At 43.4% G+C, this 21,652-nt stretch overlaps 1 protein-coding gene across 3 annotated transcripts in view; it reads right to left on the reverse strand.

Annotated features, from left to right (window-relative positions):
• LOC138676356 (stimulated by retinoic acid gene 6 protein-like) overlaps positions 1-21,652 on the reverse strand; it is a 128,465-nt gene that overhangs the window by 74,049 nt on the left and 32,764 nt on the right. The window lies entirely within an intron of this gene.

Here is a 21,652-nt window from a genome sequence, read left to right on the forward strand (position 1 = left end):
TTGTCCTACAATTTGCACAGAGGATTTCTGTTGATGGGCTTTAATGCAGGATATTGCTTGTAAAGAGGGTAATTAACTTTACATAAAACTTTATGCCGGAGAAAAAGGAGTGGTTTTCTACTAAAGGCGCCTTTATGACGCAATGACTGCTTTTATGGCTTTTCCCATGGACAAAATGTTATTTATCTTCATGGCAATCTAGTTACCGTAATTGTTTTAATGCTGTAGAGAATAAAGAAGCAGCAATAAGCATCTTTCTTCTTTATTTATATTGTAAGTAATTAAGCTTATCAAACAAGTTTTACAAAAGAAAAAAAAGTAAAGAACTTCAGAAATAATTGTTCCTCCTATAGGAAAATGTAGTTCTACCTACACTGGAAAGAGCAAAACAAGATTGGCCTTGTCTAGAAGAATATTTAATTAGGTAATAAAAAAACTGTATCGATGCTTTAAATTTTGAGCCTAAGGTTAGGTCACACGACTGAGGCTGGGTGGCAAGTTTTAGCCTGAATAGCTATCACAAGGCAGTAGTCCATGAGTTATGGCAGATCTTCTTTAGCCTGCATATATCTGCCCACTGCATTAAAGCTGCAAAGGTAACAGGCTCTAAAAATAATGGTACATAGATATAGGAACAGAACGGATCTTACTGCATAGATATGGGAGGAGAACCAAACTTACTACCTACATTAAAACAGGAGCAGAACAAAGCTGACTACATAGACACAGGAACAGAAACCAGCTTACTACATAGATATAGAAACTGAACCAACTGCATAATTGACCTTTAAAAAATTAACAAGGTTACTGTCTCAAATAAAATGAAAAGTGAAAAAAATACATTTTTTTTTACAAAACAGAAAAGGTAAGTCTGACATCCGTACTGCCAATCTAGTTATATTGCAAGCATTATATATCAATGAACAATCATGGTGAGCCACATCCCACTCCAGAAACTAGATCTGTTACCAGTGCACTGCATAGTCATCAAATGCAGGCATAAAGGGATAATAGTGTACACAAAGGTGAATATCTTGCCCGATTTGAGAAATTTCTCCCAGTAATTCCAACATGCAACTTTTCGACCTCTGGAGAAGACATAGGAATGACACATTGTATATCCTATAGATAAGTTAAAACATGCATAGAGACTCTTTTTTCATTTAATTCAGTGGCTTGTGAAAGTATTCTCCCCTTGCTATTTTTTGTGTTTTGTTACCTCACAGCCTGGAATTTCACTGTTTTGGGGGCATTTGCACATTTGCATCAATTCATGTAAAGAACAGGCCTACAACTGTGAGCATTTGGTTTTCTTTTTTGTGAATCAAACAACAAATAGGACAAAATAACTGAAAACTTCAGTGTGTATAACTACTCACCCATCTAAAGTCAGTACTTTGTAGAGCCTACTTATGCAGCAATTACAGCTGCAAGTCGGTTTGGATAAGGCCGGCGTCACACTAGAGAGGAATACGGATGAGGGAGAGGCGCAAAAACAATGCATTGCACACGGACCAATGTTTCTCTATGGGGCAGCTTCCATCAGCCGTATATTTCTCGGCCGTATTTTACGGGCTGAGAAAATCACAGCATGCTGCGTTTGTCAGCGTATTGCGCAAAAAATCCACCAATGAAACTCTATGGGGGCGAGAAAAATACGGATTACACACAGACCATGCATGTGACTTGCGAGAAATACGCACCAGTGTTCTATAGAAAAACTGGCAATTCAGTGCGGTGTACAGTAAAATCACACTGACAGGTTAAAATAGAATGGATAAAATAAATGTATAACATAGTATAGGTTATATATATATATATATATATATATATATACAGTGGGGCAAAAAAGTATTTAGTCAGTCAGCAATAGTGCAAGTTCCACCACTTAAAAAGATGAGAGGCGTCTGTAATTTACATCATAGGTAGATTTCAACTATGGGAGACAAACTGAGAAAAAAAAATCCAGAAAATCACATTGTCTGTTTTTTTTAACAATTTATTTGCATATTATGGTGGAAAATAAGTATTTGGTCAGAAACAAACAATCAAGATTTCTGGCTCTCACAGACCTGTAACTTCTTCTTTAAGAGTCTCCTCTTTCCTCCACTCATTACCTGTAGTAATGACACCTGTTTAAACTTGTTATCAGTATAAAAAGACACCTGTGCACACCCTCAAACAGTCTGACTCCAAACTCCACTATGGTGAAGACCAAAGAGCTGTCAAAGGACACCAGAAACAAAATTGTAGCCCTGCACCAGGCTGGGAAGACTGAATCTGCAATAGCCAACCAGCTTGGAGTGAAGAAATCAACAGTGGAAGCAATAATTAGAAAATGGAAGACATACAAGACCACTGATAATCTCCCTCGATCTGGGGCTCCACGCAAAATCCCACCCCGTGGGGTCAGAATGATCACAAGAACGGTGAGCAAAAATCCCAGAACCACGCGGGGGGACCTAGTGAATGAACTGCAGAGAGCTGGGACCAATATAACAAGGCCTACCATAAGTAACACACTACGCCACCATGGACTCAGATCCTGCAGTGCCAGACGTGTCCCACTGCTTAAGCCAGTACATGTCCGGGCCCGTCTGAAGTTTGCTAGAGAGCATTTGAATGATCCAGAGGAGCTTTGGGAGAATGTACTATGGTCTGATGAAACCAAACTGGAACTGTTTGGTAGAAACACAACTTGTCGTGTTTGGAGGAAAAAGAATACTGAGTTGCATCCATCAAACACCATAACTACTGTAAAGCATGGTGGTGGAAACATCATGCTTTGGGGCTGTTTCTCTGCAAAAAGGCCAGGACGACTGATCCGGGTACATGAAAGAATGAATGGGGCCATGTATCGTGAGATTTTGAGTGCAAACCTCCTTCCATCAGCAAGGGCATTGAAGATGAAACGTGGCTGGGTTTTTCAACATGACAATGATCCAAAGCACACCGACAGGGCAACGAAGGAGTGGCTTCGTAAGAAGCATTTCAAGGTCCTGGAGTGGCCTAGCCAGTCTCCAGATCTCAACCCTATAGAAAACCTTTGGAGGGAGTTGAAAGTCCGTGTTGCCAAGCGAAAAGCCAAAAACATCACTGCTCTAGAGGAGATCTGCATGGAGGAATGGGCCAACATACCAACAACAGTGTGTGGCAACCTTGTGAAGACTTACAGAAAACGTTTGACCTCTGTCATTGCCAACAAAGGATATATTACAAAGTATTGAGATGAAATTTTGTTTCTGACCAAATACTTATTTTCCACCATAATATGTAAATAAAATGTTAAAAAAACAGACAATGTGATTTTCTGGATTTTTTTTTCTCAGTTTGTCTCCCATAGTTGAGGTCTACCTATGATGTAAATTACAGACACCTCTCATCTTTTTTAGTGGTGGAACTTGCACTATTGCTGACTGACTAAATACTTTTTTGCCCCACTGTATATATATATATATACAAGCTTGAGAAAGGCTCAGTCTGAGCCGAAACGTCGCCCTGCACAGTGGGTTGATTAAATCCTGCAAAGTTGAATACTGATCCTATGGAGTGCTGCCTCATTTTTTGACTTTTATCGATTATCTGGATATATGGACTGTTATCCTGGGGCCCTGCACCTGAAGATAAGTTAATACTGTGCTGTTCCCTTTTTTCTATATATATATATATATATATATATATATATATATATATATATATATATATATATATATATATATATATATATATATATATATATAGGAACAGCATCTGATATTACCTCAAGTGTTGTGCAAAGCTTTCCCAACCAATAATCAAATGGCTTAAAAAATAAAAATAAAAGGGGAAATCACCACATAAAAAAAGTAAAGAAAAGGTGGACTTTATTGCCCACTGGGCAATAAAGTCCACTTCTTCTTTAGTTTTTCGTGCTGTTTTCCTTTTTTATTTCTCTCTCTATCTCTCTCTCTCTGTATATATATATATATATATATATATATATATATATATATATATATATATATATATATATATATATATATACACAGTATATGTCAGTGAGACACACATGTATATATATTTATATTTAACACAGAGCTAGATAGCTTAAGGCTGTGTGCACACGTTGCGTTTTTTTTGCGGTTTTTCCTGATAAAAACGCTATAAAACCGCAAAAAAAGTATACAATAAGCATCCCATCATTTAGAATGAATTCCGCATGTTTTGTGCACATGATGCGTTTTTTTCCGCGAAAAAAACGCATCGCGGTAAAAACCGCAGCATGTTCATTAATTTTGCGGTTTTTTGAGGATTTCCCACTACAAAATGCATTGGGAAGTGTCCGGAAAAAACCGCGGCAAAAATGCGTCAAAACCGCGGCACAAACGCATGCAGTTTTTTTTGCGGATTTCTTGCAGAAAATGTCCGGTTTTTCTCAGGAATTTTCTACGAGAAATCCTGAACGTGTGCACATAGCCTAAGGGTATGTGTCCACGTTCAGGATTGCATCAGGATTTGGTCAGGATTTTCCATCAGTTTTTGTAAGCCAAAACCAGGAGTGGGTGATAAATACAGAAGTGGTGCATATGTTTCTATTATACTTTTCCTCTAATTGTTCCACTCCTGGTTTTGGCTTACAAATACTGATGAAAAATCCTGACCAAATCCTGATGCAATCCTGAACGTGGACACATACCCTAAAAGCTGGTAATTCAATTGCCGGCTTTTGCCATCTCCTTATCAAACCCAACAGGATATGAGACATGGTTTACATACAGTAAACCATTTCATATCTGTTATATTTTTACATATTCCTCACTAGTAATGTTAGAAGTGTCTGCGTGTAAAATTTGGGGGCTCTAGCTGTTAAAATAAAAGGCTAAAATAAGAAAAAAAACTGTCATAAGCTCCCGCACAATTTTCTCTGCCAGAGTGGGAAAGCCAGTGACTGATGGCAAATATTAATAGCGTAGAGAGGCACCATGGTTATTGGCCCCCCTGGCTAAAAACATCTGCCCCAGCCACCCCAAAAATATGTCTCACTGACATTATATATATATAGACTGTATATATGTTTTCACGAATATTTGAGCCCATGGATCCATTCTATGTCCATTTTGCAAGCCGGTGAGAAAATCTCGCTGTACGGATGCCATACGGATGACACACGGATAATTTTTGGAGAAAAAAAAAAATCGCATCCTCGCATTAAATACTGATCACTGTTCAGGAACTTTCTGCGTATTTCGGCTGTAAAAAGCGGACCATATTTTGATACGTTAGGTGTGACGCCGGCCTAAGTCTCCATGAGTTTTCTGCATTTTGCCACTGGCAGTTAGATGGTTTCCTTTGGTGAACAGCGGTCTTCAAGTCTGACCAGAGTTTCTCAATTGGATTAAGGTCTGGGCTTTGACTAGGTCACTTCGAAATATTTATACATTTCCCCTTAAGAACTACCGCAGGTTTCATAATACCTATAACTACCATTAGAGGTCATTTTGACCCCCATTCAAAAGTACTGACTCTGGAGTAAAAATAACTTTTTTGTTGGCAACAAATTAAAGAACATTTATTTTAACTTAGTAGGAACAGTGTTAAGATCAAGTACAGCACGCATTTTCCTTTTACATGGTCATAGCATGAAGCTGAAGAATGATCTCCCGTTTTCTAATTTTACTCCCAGTGGCTGTTTTATAGAGTATAGTCGCGTTTATAGCCGCTAAATCAAGTACATTACAAAACACCTGAACAGGCCACCGGCGGCTTCCAGATTTTGTGGTGTACTTTCGAGTTATCTCGTCTACTGTGTCCACTCCAACCATTGTTTTATTGTAAAATTGTACCGTTTCTGTTTTTTTTTCTTGTCGTTTCCAACTGCTACATCTGGGTGTAGACTACTGAGCAAAATGACATTCTTATTTGGCTTACCTTGGTAAACTGTAAGAGTGATGTCACCATTCTTCATCAGAGTAGTCTCATATGTATTTGTTATTAGGAGACTTGCCTACTACTACTTTTATGTGTGGGGTCAAATTGACCCCTTCAGTAACTTATAGGTATGAATTGTAAAATCCGACCCCTGAAAAAGTTTCAATTCATTTTTGTGTCCTAAAATATACACTACCATGAATAAATAAAAGTCACAAAAACTCAGAACTCATTTGTTAAAATTTTAGAAATTATAGGAAAAAGAAATAGCAAAAGGGTCAAAATGACCCCTCCGGTAGCTCTAGTGTTAAACCACATGAATGTTGATTTAGCAGTCGCTTTAGGTCATTGTCTTGTTAGAAAGTGAACCTCCATCCCAGTCTCAAATCACTGACAGATTGAAACAGGCAGGGGCGGATTATCAGAGGGTCAATATGGGCGGTAGCCCAGGGCCCAGTGGTCTGGGGGGGCCCTGGGCTACCGCACAGATTAACCCTCTGATAATCGTCTGTGAATGCCTGCCGGGCGGCGTTTACGTGCCCCTGGACCCGGTGGGCAGAGAGAGGGGGCCTGCATCGGGCCCCTTCTCATCTGCTCACCGGGCCCTTTCCGGCGCTGCGGCGGTTTCCTATTGACGTGCGGGCACGCGCCCGCACGTCAATAGTTAACAACAATTGGAGGCTGGCAGCTGAAGTCAGCCGCAGCACACACGTCGCCGGCGTCTGACGTCATTGTCAGTCGCCGTGAGTGTGCGCTGCTGAAGGGAGTTCGCCGCCTGGAGCGCGGACAGGTGAGGAGACTGTTTGTTTGTTTTTTTTGTTTGTTTTTTTTGATCAGTTAATGGTGGACACACTGGGGGCAATGCTAGAGGACACACTGGGGCAATGCTGGAGACACTGGGGCAGATTGCTGGAGGACACACTGGGGGCAGATTGCTGGAGACAGTGGGGCAGATTGCTGGAGACAGTGGGGCAGATTGCTGGAGACAGTGGGGCAGATTGCTGGAGACAGTGGGGCAGATTGCTGGAGACAGTGGGGCAATGCTGGAGACAGTGGGGCAATGCTGGAGACAGTGGGGCAATGCTGGAGACAGTGGGGCAGATTGCTGGAGACATTGGGGCAGATTGCTGGAGACAGTGGGGCAGATTGCTGGAGACAGTGGGGCAATGCTGGAGACAGTGGGGCAATGCTGGAGACAGTGGGGCAGATTGCTGGAGGACACATTGGGGGCAATGCTGGAGACACTGGGGCAGATTGCTGGAGACACTGGGGCAGATTGCTGGAAACACTGGGGCAGATTGCTGGAGACACTGGGGCAATGCTGGACACACTGGGGGTAATATGCTGGACACACTGGGGGCAGGACTGGAGGCATGGGCAGAATGTAGACACGGGGCATGATTGGAGACACGGGGTAGAATGAAAGACATGGGGCAGGATTGGATCATGGGGCAGGATGGATACGATGGAGACAGATGGGGCAGGATGGGGAGATCATATGGGGCAGGATGGATACTCATGAGTGCAGGATGGGAGAACATATGGCTGGAGCCAGGAATGAGATACACAGGGCCAGGGTGGGGAATAGCATTACCATAGGGGCTAATTAAGGGATATTATTACTGCAGTGATGTATTTATTTTATTTTTTGAGTATACTGTTTTAAATGGGGGGGCTGTCCTGTTACTGTGCAGAGTGACACTATATCGCCTTTTTGTCTTCATGTGGTGTAATGTAGAAGTTGTGAAAAATTAAGTAATATGTTCTGCAAGCGGAGCTCGAGATAACTGTGTTATTTCCTGCAGAAATGAGTCCTGGCTGGAAGAAATGATGGCGGTCTGTGCTGGATGAAAGATGAAGGACTTCACCTAGAGACATCACTGGTGAGTCAGTGTTACCTATACACTGATACTATACACTGTATACTATATACAGAGGTCCTGTGTACAATGTCACCAGTGATCACTGTATTACCTATACATTATATATAGAGCTCCTGTGTACAATGTCACCAGTGATCACTGTATTACCTCTACACAGACATTGCATACTAAGTACAGATCTCCTGTGAATACTGGCACTTATGGTGATAGTATTGTGTTTTGTTTTTTTTTATTACTGATCAGTATTGTAGTATTCAGTCACTATGTGGTGGTAATATGTGGTCTGGAAATGGTGTTGTGGTATTTGTCCCTTGTGTGTGCTATTTGGTCACCAAGTGGTAATATGTGGTCTTGACATGGTGCGGTGGTATTTGTTCCTTGTATGTGATATTATTGGTCAAGATATACCTAAATTGTATTGCAGATTTTAACAAATATTTAATAGGTTACAGTAGAGTAGGGCCCGGCCATTTTTCTGGAATAATCTGGTTCGGGTATATCATGACCCCCGTCACATGACCCCCGTCACATGACCAGGGGGGCCCACAGTGTGTGAACAGCGCGGGGCCCTGGCTACCCTTAATCCACCCCTGGAAACAGGTTTTGGTCAATAATATCCCTGTATTTTGCACCATCCATCTTCCCCTTAACTGAGATTATTTTCCTTGTCCCTGCTACTGAAAAACATCCCCACAGCGTGATGCTTCCACCATAGAAAAACCTTTGATTCTTCCATCATTTTCTCTGCTCAGTTCAATCCCTAATTTCACATGATCACTGCCATTGTTAAAAAAATATTTGCCCTTACTAATCAGGATCCAAAACTTCAGAATATTTTGTTTTTTTTCTGTCAGATTTGCAGCAAACAAGCTCCAACGCAAGGCTTTTTACTTTTTCCAAGTCTTTTTTCTTCAACAGGTGTAAAAAAACATAAACCATGGCTTTCCTTCTACAGTTTTTATTAAAGGGAACCTGTCACCTGAATTTGGCGGGACCGGTTGTCAGTCATATAGGCGGAGTTTTCGGGTGTTGCCTTGCGCAGGCGTGTACTACGGAGGACATAGAATGAACTTCAATCCAACATTGCGGCCAGCATGCAGCCAGCGGTTAAGGAAAGGGTGAATCAAACACCTGAAAACTCCGCCCATATAACCGAAAACCGTTCCCGCCAAATTCAGGCGACAGGTTCCCTTTAAATGTGGTGACACTCATTGTATTTCGTGTAATTCTGCTCAGAAATGCACTAATTTTCATTCTTATATTAATGGATATAGTTTTCCTATTAAGGATTTTATTAAGTGCAACACAACAAATGTCATATCTAATACAATGTGAGATGTGCAAAATACAATATGTGGGCAGAACCAGAGGCCCCCTTAAAAAATGTATCTGTAGGCATACGTCCGATGCCGCTAATCCAGCTGCGGTTAGTATTTCAGCAGTATCCAGACACTTTTCCAGTGTGCACAAAGACAACACTTCTGCCCTTAAATTTGCTGGTGTTGAAACAGTGTCTAGAACTAGTAGAGGAGATTGGAAAAGGAAAATCATTAATCAATAAATCCTATAGGATCTTAAAGTTGGAAACCAGAGTTACTCTAGGATTAAACATCAGACATGATCTGATATTACAATGTAACTGAAAATCCACATAGTCACTAATGCTTCATTAATATCATGCTAATGTTATGCCGCTGTGTATCCATTTCTCTATGACCATGATTAAGGCTATATGCCGAAACTAGTTTGTCATGGCCTCATTTCTTTGTAGTCTGGTCTGCTATATGCTATCATTCCTGGTTTTAATGTTTCTGCTAAATAAACTTAATTTTACTTACCTGAGGACATTTTCATGGAGACTTTACTTTTTTCTACTTGCTGCTGAAGCCCAGGGCGGTTCTGTGCGCTGTTCCTCCACGTGGCACAGGTGTTTTCATCGGTGGTGAGAGGACTTCTCCTGTTTTTATTTTATGCATCATTAGAGATTGGGATTTTTTTTTTTTTTTTTTTTTTTATAACCCAACCCTGACTTGTTCTTCTCAACAAACTTGCCCCTGACTTGTTTGTCGATCTCCTTGGTTTTCATGGTGTTTGGTTAGTGGTGCCTCTTGCTTAATGGTGTTGCAGCCTCTGTGGCCTTTCAGAAAAGTTGTGTATATACTGACAGACCATGGGACACTTAGGGTACCGTCACACAGTGGCACTTTTGTCGCTACGACGGTACGATTCGTGACGTTCCAGCGATATCCATACGATATCGCTGTGTCTGACACGCAGCAGCGATCAGGGATCCTGCTGAGAATCGTACGTCGTAGCAGATCGTTTGGAACATTCTTTCGTCGCTGGATCTCCCGCTGTCATCGCTAGATCGGTGTGTGTGACACCGATCTAGCGATGCATTCGCTTGTAACCAGGGTAAACATCGGGTTACTAAGCGCAGGGCCGCGCTTAGTAACCCGATGTTTACCCTGGTTACTAGCGTAAATGTAAAAAAAAAAAAAAAAACAGTACATACTTACATTCCGGTGTCCGTCAGGTCCCTTGCCATCTGCTTCCCGCACTCACTGACTGCCGGCCGTAAAGTGAAAGCAGAGCACAGCGGTGACGTCACCGCTGTGCTGTGCTTTCACTTTACGGCCGGCAGTCAGTGAGTGCGGGAAGCAGATGGCAAGGGACAGACACCGGAATGTAAGTATGTACTGTTTGGTTTTTTTTATGCTGGTAACCAGGGTAAACATCGGGTTACTAAGCGCAGTCCTGCGCTTAGTAACCCGATGTTTACCCTGGTTACCCGGGGACCTCGGCATCGTTGGTCGCTGGAGAGCTGTCTGTGTGACAGCTCTCCAGCGACCACACTACGACTTACCAACGATCACGGCCAGGTCGTATCGCTGGTCGTGATCGTTCGTAAATCGTATAGTGTGACGGTACCCTTAGATACACACAGGGAAACTTCCAGTCATTAAGCATGCGATTTATGAAGGTGATTGCTTGCACCAGAAATTTTTAGGGGCTTCATAGCCAAAGGGGTGAATACATATGCACATGCCAATTTTAAGTTACTTAATCCCAGAAATGTAATTTATGCCTATATTTTTCTTACTTCACTTCACCAATTTAGACTATTAAATGCCAAAACATCAGACACATATCAGATTACAAAAATATTTAAAAGGGAAGCCTTTACTGGATTGGCCCTTTGCCCAATCATGTGATAGACACGCGCACCAGCGTCTTGAAGACATCTGGCACAGTGTTTAACTGTGTTACAGGAAGATGGATTTGCAAGGGGTGAGTCCCATAACTATTATTATAATGTATGCACACACCTGTTGTTAGTTATTCAATTCACACGTTTATGCACTTTTTTTATCAGATAAATTTTTATTGAACATAATAAATGTTATCTATTCATACAACAAAGTGCATTTGTGTTTTTCATTTTAACAAGAAAATATACCCCTTCTCCCCCCTCCCTCCTTCAGATAACCAACCCCAACTTTCCCCCCTCCTCCCCAAGAAGATCATTTTTATTACAGACAAATTGTATTATTTACATTATTTACCACAACCTCTTAATCATTCCCATTTAGCCATGGCTGCCATAGCTTTTGAAAAAAACCCATCCTATTCCTCTTGGTATAAATGCTTTTTTCGAGCTGGACAATATGATTCACCTGTGCGGTAAATTCTCGTCTGGTTGGAGGTTCCTCCCTAATCCAGTATCTCGCAATCACTTTCCTTGCAACGAAGAGCAATCTAGCTATTGCCATTTTGGCAGTTTCATCGGCCGACAACTCCTCCACATACCCAAGTATACAAACCACTGGATCCCTGGGAATCGCACATCCATAAAGCACTCCAATTTGGTTCAACACTGCTACCCAATATGAAAAGAGCCTGGGGCACACCCACAACATGTGGAGCATACCCGCCTCAGTCTGAGTGCACCTAGGGCACTCAGAATCCAATCTCACTCCGGCTTTGAACAACAAGTCAGGTGTCCTATAGGCCCTATTAACCACATACAATTGCGAGAGCCTCCCAGGCTCACTCATTGACAATTTAGGTATGTATTCCAGAATAGACCCCCATTTGTCATCGTCTATTTCCCCCAGTTCGGCCTCCCATTTTCCTCTAGCTTTAATCGGGTAATCCTCCAAGAATGTGTGTAGTAAATCCCCATATACTTCCGATATAGCCCCCTTTGTTCCATTGTTATTTAGAATACAGTCTAACATGAGATCTTTCTGAACCACTATGGGCCCCCTCTTCCTCTGTGCCTGAAAAGCGTGCTGAACTCTCCTATATTGATACCATTTTAATCCCGGAAACTGAAATTCCTGCCGAAGCGCATCATAAGATCTAAGACTCCCACTGTGAATCAATTGTCCTAATAGCCTAATACCCTTTTCTCTCCATTCTCCCATTCCTTCCATATGGTTAAATTCTTGAAGAGATGAGTTATCCCAGATAGGTGAAAATTCCGTGAAGCCCCCAATTCCCCTAATACGCTTCAGCATCTGCCATACTCTATGAATTAAATTCATGGTGGGAAAGCCATTCCCCAATTTCCTAAATAGTCCTGATTCCAGACCCAAACTCAAGGGCCATACCCCGCTAATATGCACCAGACTACTGTGACCCATTTCTTCCACTAACCCTTTCCCCCATCCCCTAAGATGTTGGCTCTGTGCAGCCAGAAAGTATAACCATGGGTTGGGTAACGCAAGCCCCCCCTCATCTTTGGGTCTCTGCAAAGTCTCCTGCCTAATCCTCGGGCTCTTCTTTCCCCACACCAACTCTCCAAATATCGATTTCAGCTTACGGAATGTTCTCATCGGGATCCATACCGGAGAATTATGTAGGACATACAGGATCTGAGGCATCACCACCATCTTAAGGAGATTTACTCTTCCTACCACTGACAAATTTAGCTTACTCCAAGCTGAGATCTTAGTGCGTATCTTAGTTACTAAAGGCTCGAGATTAAGTTCCTCAAATCTAGTTAAGGGAAGAGCTACCTGAATCCCCAAATATTTAAACTGAGTGACCACCCTTAATTTTGTATCTTCTTCCACCTCCCTTGTACAATCCACTTCTCTATCTATCTGCATAACGCTCGATTTGTCCCAATTAATAACTAGCCCTGAAATTTGCCCAAATCTCTCGATTAATGCTATTACATTTCTTAGTGGTTCCCCAGAGCTCTCAAGGAAAAGCAGTATGTCATCTGCATATAAGGCGATTTTTTCCTCCATCTTCCCATATAAAAACCCTTTCACCATTTGAGACCGTCTGATAGTCGCTGCCAGCGGTTCCACCGCCAAAGCAAACAGCAGCGGGGACAACGGGCACCCCTGCCTTGTACCTCTAAAAAGCTGAAAGCTGTCTGACATCATATTGTTCACCCTGATTTTGGCCACCGGAGAGGAGTATAGGAGCCTCACCCATGACACAAAGACTGGCCCAAACCCACAACGACTCAGCACCGACCACAGGTATTGCCATTCTATACCATCAAAGGCCTTGTGTGCATCGAGGGAAACCACCACTCTCTTGCCAGCATTATCAGCCGGTATTTGCATATTAAGAAATAGCCTTCTCAAGTTAATGGCAGTTGATTTATTAGGCATAAAGCCTGATTGGTCCGAATGAACCACTTTTTCTATCACCCGGGTCAGCCTGTTCGCCAGGGCCTTAGCCAGAATCTTGACATCTGTCGTTAGGAGTGATATCGGCCTATATGACTCCGGCAATCTTGGGTTCTTGTCTGGTTTGGGGATGACCACAATAATGGCCTCCCTCATGGAATCAGGCAATACACCCCTCTCCAGTGACTCCTCAAAGACCTCCAACAACTGAGCCATCAGCTCCTCAGCAAAGTTGCCGTATATTTCGACAGGAATGCCGTCCGCCCCCGGCGCCTTCCCTCCCGCCATGGACCTCAAGGCCCCCTCCAATTCCTCCACCGTAAACGGCCTATCCAACCAGTCTCTATCCTCTGTCTCTATTCTAGGCAAGTCTGCCACCTCTAAGAACCTGTCAATTTCTTCTTCACCCTGTTCCAATCGTGATGTATATAGTTTGCTGTAAAAACCCTTAAATCCTTCCATAATTTGGGCCCCCTGTGTAACAATACTGCCATTTTCCAATTCTAGGGCATGTACATGTGCCGATTCCCTTTGCGCCGATGCCACCACCGACAGCAGATGCCCCACTTTCTCTCCCTCCGCATAGAATGCCTCTCTTTGGAAATTCCTTGTCCTTTCTGCTCTACGTAAGTGTAACTTATTCACCTCCTCCTGAGCCTTCTTCATACGTTTTATGGTGTCCTGTGAGCGCAGATCATTCAATGCAGCCTCCGCTACCTTCAATTCTTCCATTATCGCTTTATCAGATTCCCTTGTTCGTGTTTTGTGCCTAGATATCTCTCTAAATAATATCCCCCTCAAGAATGCCTTCATGGTATCCCACACCACATATTTCGCTGCACTACCTTTATTAATTAGAAAGAACTCCTCCAGCTCCTCCCCTATCTTTCCCATATCCAGAATTTGCAACCAGAAAGGGTTAATTTTCCACCCCCGCTTAGCTATCTCCCCCAGGCTTTCAATTTTCAGTGTTACCACAAGCGGACTATGGTCCGAGACTACCCTAGCCATATACGCCACCTCCTCCACTAGCCCGTCCATTCCTTCATTGCCCAGGGCCAAATCGATGCGAGACAACGAGCCATGTGTCGCCGAATAGCAGGAAAAGCAGTACGTGTCAGTGTTACGGACTCTCCACAGATCCCTCCATGCTACTTCTTTCAAATAACTACCAAACGCTGTCTCATTCCCTTCCGTCCTCAGCAGTGCGTGTTGACCCTTATCCCAGTGATCGTTAATAATGTTATTGACATCTCCCAATATAAGCAAAGGAACTCCTCCCCATCTACCGGCTATATTAAGAATTTCCTGCAGTTTTTTCCCCGAGTACGGTGGAGGAATATATACCGACACTACACATATCAATTTAGCGAATACTTTACACACTAGGAATACATATTGTCCATCACTGTCTATCGTCACCTCCACCTCCTCAAACGGTACGTTCGTGTGCACCAGAATCGACACCCCTCTAGCATAGTTCGAGAACGTCGCATGGTACGCCCTCCTCACCCATCTTTTATGCAGTATATCCACTTTTTCTTTTACTAAATGGGTTTCCTGAAGGCATATCAGCGAGGGCCTCTGTTTCAAGATATATTGCAAAATCGCCGTACGCTTTGTATTGTTTGATAGACCTCTAATGTTCCAGCTCAAAATTTTAACTTTATCTCCCATCATATTGCCAAACAATGAAAATATTCTTCTCCCATCCTTTGATCTTCTTCCCCCCTCCCCTAAACTGACCCCTCCCCCCCCAAACCTCCCCCCCATCCCTCATTATTACAAATTAACCTAAACCTTACCTCTCCCTCCCTCAATAACCTCCTCCCTCACAAAACTCCTACTCCCTCTCTATATGAGAAAAAGGGGAACGTACTAACACTCCTACCAGTGACTTAGAAGCCGACACTCACCCACAATAAATTTCCCACTATCCAACAGTCGTTCCCCTCCCCCCGCCCATCTGAAACATAATGTAAAAACAGTTGCGCCGCCGAACACAACCAAAGCGCACTAGTCCTTCAAAACAAGTTACTCCAGTATTCTGTCACAGTGAACCCGTAGCTCAGTTAATTCTGTCAGATGAACACTTTAGACAGAAAATCACTCCTAATCCTCCTCAGCGGTTCCCTTTCGCTTCAATACGCTTCGCGTTCAGATCCAACCAGTGTGACACTTCCTCAGGGCTCTGGAAAAAGTGGACCTTATCCATAGCCACCACGCGTAGTTTTGCCGGATACATCATAGAATAAGCCAGGCCCAGTTCACGCAGACGTCTTTTAGTCTCTCCAAACTTCATCCTAAGCCTCTGCACAATTGTGGAATAGTCAGGATAGATGGATACTCGATTTCCATCGATGGTTAATTCCTCCATATTCCTGGCCTTCCTCATCAGAATATCTCGGTCTCTATAATTCAGGATTTTAGCCAGAAAAGTCCTTGGAGGGGATCCAGGGGGCAAAGGTCTGGACGGCACCCTGTGCGCTCTTTCAACCGCGAATAACTTAGTGAGACTATCTCCTCCCACCTTAGTTTTCAACCATGTTTCAATAAATTCCGTGGGGTTGTTTCCTTCTGCCTTTTCAGGCACACCAACAATTCTCAAGTTATTCCTACGTGAGCGGTTCTCCAGATCGTCAGTTTTAAGCTCCAACTCTGAAATGCGCTGGATGTATTTTTTCTCCCTTTTAGTCATTTCGGCAATTTGGTCCTCCGCTCCCCCTACACGTTCCTCTAACAGTTCAACTCTCCCCTCCATTTTGTGCATGGCTGAGCGAAACGAGGAGACCTCCCCCTTCAGGCCATCCACCTGAGCAGTTAGGGTTGTTAAAGCAGTCTTGCAAGACAATATAGCAGAGAAAATGTCCCTCAGGGTCGGCTCCGCAGCCTCATCAATACATACAGTTCCCAGCTGTGCTGCACAATCCAGGGCCAGCCCAGCCCCCTTATCTAGTGGGGCATTGCTTATGGCTGGTGTTATGGTGGGTGCTAAGCAGGATTCGCTCTCCACCACCTCCCTCTGTGCCCCAGCCTGCTCACCCGTCTGCTCCACTGAGTCCACTGCTCCTCCTGTCACCTCTCCTTCAGCTCCTTGCATCATCCGTCCTGCCTCCTCTGTTCTGGCAAACTGCTCCAGCTTTGCTAGTATTTCTAGCCGCTTCTGGTAAGCAGCGCCTGCCTTTGCCGCCTCCTCCGCTGCGCTGTCGGCGCCATCTTGGGAGCGCGTGCAGCCGGCCACCCCGGCTTCTTTCTGCCTTTTGCGCGTCATTTTCCCCCGGCTCCTGCAGCGCGCTTTTCGCTCTCCCTGCTCCCCGGCCACTCAGGAGCTGCTCCTCCGGTGTTTGGCGTTCGGCGGCGCCTTCAGAATCACTTAAATCTCCGTTCGGGCAGCGGGAGAGGTCCGGCAAGCGTCCTCTCACATCTCCTGCTAGGCCACGCCCCCCACGTTTATGCACTTTATGATCCATTGTATTGATTTGAAATGTATTTATATATATTTTATGTTTTATTATCACTGTCTCTGTCACATTACTTCTTAATGGAATGTCTACTGCGTAGTTTATGCTTTATTAATGGCAGTACTGATTGATCACTGCTTATGACAGGATGTTTGTGATATGCTATTTAAAGTCACTCATTTGCACCTTACGACACTTGAGAGAGGCACCTTATTTTTTCCACTCATTGGAGGAGGGCTGCCATGTTTTGGATATTATTAGTGATGTGCGAATACATTTGCCACTATTTCTTACTTGCACGAATAGTATGTCATTCGAGCTATTCGTTACTCGGCAAGTAATTAGGTATTCGCCTCGGTATATTCGAGTGATCCGCATTAGTTTGGTGGGGCATCACTGTGATTGGCTGGTCTTCCAGCATCATAGATAATATTTAAAGGCTGCCAGCGCCATCTTGCACACATTGCAGTCGGAAACAGCTTAGGGAGAGTGTAGTTTGAGCATAGGGAGAGTGAATGGAGTGTATTGAGAGCGATAGGGGCTAATTAGTGATCATTATTCATTCAAAAACAATCTTTTAAGATCTGAACATTGTTAAGATTAGTTGCTTGTTAGGTGGGGATTTAGTAGGGAGAGATTTAATAGGAGGCAGAGTGAAAGGCAGGCACCTGGGTGTTCTCATCATTGCAAGTACATGCCGCAGATCTCTGCTATTTCCCACTGTGTTGTATAGTAGTTAGTATTAGTAACAGACTGTGGGAATAGAGTGAAATAGGGAGGATTTCATCCACTACCAAAATATAAAAATCAGCTATTTGTAGAGTGGAATAATATTAGGTAGTAACAGCATATACAAAACCATTTTTTGAGAGCTACATAAAATTCCTGTATAGCAGCCTATGCATACAGCTCTGGCAAAAAAATTAAGAGACCACTGCAAAATGTCCAGTTTCTCTGATTTTTCTCTTTTTGGGTATATTTTTAAGTAAAATGTAAATTGTTCATTTATTCTATAAACTTCTGACATGTCTCCGAATTTCCAAGCAATAAATTTTGTATTTTCTTCTGAAATGCAGAAATGGTCAAAATTAAAAAACAAACAGTGCTTTCAGACCTCAAATAATGCAAAGAAAACAAGTTCATAATCATTTAGAAACAACAATACTAATGTTTTGACTCAGGAAGAGTTCAGAAATCAATATTTTGTGGAATAACCATGATTTATAATCACAGCTTTCATGCGTCTTGGCATGCTTTCCACCAGTCTTTCACACTGCTTCTGGCGCAAAAATTTAAGCAGTTCTGCTTTGTTTGATGGTTTGCGACTATCATCCTTTTCATTGCATTCCAGAGGTTTTCAATGGGGTTCAGGTCTAGAGATTGGGCTGCCCATGACAGGGATGTGGTGGTCTTTTAATTTTTGCCAGAGCTGTATATATGTTTTTAATGCAAAATAATATTCCTCAGTGCCAGCATATGGTGACATCCATTTTAAAATCTAATTACTAAATAATATTCATATTACTTAAATCTACTATATATTTGTCTAAGGGTCACTTCCGTCTGTCTGTCTGTCCCGGATATTCATTGGTCGCGGCCAGCCAGTGGGCGTACACAAAAGGGCAGGGGAGGCCCGGAAGTATGCAGAGCCAGACAGAAGCGCTGCAAAGGGGGCGGAGTCACCATGAGGAGGGCGGAGGCAGCCGGGACTATGGACGCTGTTGGGCCTACCTCGCCAAAAAGCCGGGGACTAAATTAATGGCTGCGGGTCGCGGCCAGCCAGTACAGGCCCGGCCAGAAGCACTGCAAAGGAGGCGGAGTCGCCATGAGGAAAGTGGAGCCGGCCGGGACCATGGGCACTGTTGGGATACCGCCCCCAAAAGCCGGGGACTAAATTTGCGGCCGCAGTCAGTAATGATGGCTGCAGTTATTGATGACGGCTGCGACAGCAGTAAACAGCACAGCACATGCGGCGGTGACAGCTGCAGACAGAAGGTAAGTATATACTACGTGGGCTGTGCTATATACTCTGTGGCTATTCAATATACTACGTGACTGGGCAATATACTACGTGGCTGTTCAATATACTACGTGGCTGTGCAATATACTACGTGACTGGGCAATATACTACGTGGCTGTGCAATATACTACATGACTGGGCAATATACTGCGTGACTGTGTTATATACTACGTGGCTGTGCTATATACTACTTGGCTGTGCAATATACTACGTGGACATGCATATTCTAGAATACCCGATGCGTTAGAATTAGGCCACCATCTAGTACTTAATATTTGTCTAGCAGTTCTGCGACTGGTGCAAAACCCTTTGAGCAATGGAAACATCACTATTTACCATAAATTTCCCAGAGTCTGCTATTGGCGTGTCTCATATAGATGATGTAAAAAATCCCCCCCAAAAAATATATTTCTTAAAAAAATTGCATATTTTTATCTAGCAGTTGTGCAACGGGTGCAATCCGGGTACAGATAACCTTAGCAGCGGCAATAATCTTCATTACTCCACATTTGGAGTGTGTTAGCAAGGTGATCTAAAAAAAAAATCATAATTTTCTATTGGTTTATAAAATAGCATATCTTAATCTAGCAGTTTTGCGACTGGCGCAATCCGGGTAGAGACAATCTTATGTGAAAATTTAGCAGCAGCAATAATCTTCATTACTCCGCATTTGGAGTGTGTTGACAAGGTCATCTAAAAAAAATCATAATTTTCTATTGGCTTAAAAAATAGCGTATCTTTATCTAGCAGTCGAGCGACTGGAGCAAAGCCTGCAGAGATATGAAAACGTGACTATTTACCTGTATTTTAGGTTAGTCTGCTGTTGTCGTGTATAATGAAGCTGCTATCTTCAAAAAAAAAAAATAGCCACACATTGCTAGAAACAGTGAAATTTGCACCTAAAACCTTTGTAAGGGTACTTGTGAAAAATAAAACCTTTTTTTTTTGTTTCATAAGCATAATGCATTCAAGATGAATAAGGATGACATTAAGGAACGTGGATGTGGTGGTGCCTGCCAAGGCCATGTGACAGATCCACAGGTTCCTGTCAAAATTTGGTCAGCAAGCTACACCACTAATGAACCCAGACAAGTGCGAGGATGTTGTGGATTGGATGGCAGACAAAGGCTCCAGTGTGCTGACAAGCAGCACCACAAAAAAAAGATCAAAAAGACAGCGCCTTTCAAAATGGTGAAAGATCAATCTTACATTTTATTCTGCCCTTTGTGGCGACTTTCGGTTAGGAGACCTTTTTCAAGGTGTAGATAATGGTGGTTGGAACGCTGTTTAGTGTGCTTGAAAAAGGTCTCCTGACTGAAACGTCGCCACAAGGGGCAGAATAAAATGTAAGATTGATCTTTCACCATTTTGTGAGGCGCTGTCTATTTGATCTTTTTTTTTTTTACATGGAATACGCTCTGGGATGGACTCCCTGGTTTTGACGTGTGCTTTTTGTCCTTAAAGGATATGGCTTTATTGTGGGGTGTGGTTTAACTGTTTTTGTTTGGACAAAGCACCACCACAAAGTCTTCCACACGGTCCTGTCTCAGTAGCCAAGAGGCTGGGCCTCTGAATCCTCAACCTGGTCCTTTTTCCTCTCACCAATGCTGGCCACTCTAAGGAACTGTTTATGTTCCCTTGTAATCTGTCAGGCATCTCAATGTGCACCATTAAGAGGGTCATGAGGAGGTGGAGTGCAGTAATGCCCAAACATTTGAGCACCCACGGCCAGGAGAAAGCTACATTGGGGAAGGTTAATTCATGTCTGAAGAGGTGGAGGATAATCATTACATGCAGTTGCCATTAGGTCAACCTCAAATCGCAACACAGAAGGAGGATGAGTGAGAAATTGGAAGACGACGTGGTCGATGATGTGGCCACTGATCCAACCTGGCACGGTGGCATGCCTAGTGAGCCCAGCAGTGCAGAGAGGGATGGATCCGTAGCAAGAAAACAGGCAAGAAGAGGTAGTGGTTTGACCAGAGGTAGAACTCGGTCAACTGTTCCACAGAGCCCCCTCCACTCAGCCAGATAACAGACCAAGGGTGCATTGTTCCCCTGTAAGGCAGTTTTTTTCTGAAAGTCATTCAGATAAAACAACTGTAATTTGCAGCATCTGCCAAACCAAGCTAAGAAGAGGCAAGAACACTGCCAACCTGAGCATCACCAGCATGCAAAAGCACATGGTAGCCAGGCACCTCAGTAGGTGGGCAGAATGCCTGGGTACAAATCTGTGTCTGAGGGTTAAACCACTACCCCTTCCCCTGTGTTATGGCCTTCCCAATCTGCTGACCATGAAGCAGGCACTGATGCCTCCTGCCCACAACCAGTGGTTGCACACACACAACAGTCAGAAACCACATGCAGTTGTCCCAGCACAGCGTTCAGTTGTCCCTGCTATAGACATTTACCAGAAAGCAGAAATATCCAGCCACCCACCCACCCACAGGCCCAAATGCTAAACACCCAACATTGCCAGATTGCTAGCCCTGGAAATGTTGCTGTTTTGATTTGTGGGAACTGAGTCTTTCCGTGACCTATTGGCAGTGGCAGCCCCACAGTACTCGATTCCCAGCTAACACTATTTTTACCGGTGTGCTGTCCCAGCGTCACATAAGCACGTGTTACAGAATATCAGCCGTGCTCTGGCCAATGCAGTCACAGGGAAGGTCCACCTAGCCACAGACACGTGGACAAGTTCTTGTGGACAGGGAGGATACATTTTCC

This window comes from Ranitomeya imitator, chromosome 4, assembly GCF_032444005.1.
Source record: "Ranitomeya imitator isolate aRanImi1 chromosome 4, aRanImi1.pri, whole genome shotgun sequence".
NCBI classification, from domain to species: domain Eukaryota; kingdom Metazoa; phylum Chordata; class Amphibia; order Anura; family Dendrobatidae; genus Ranitomeya; species Ranitomeya imitator.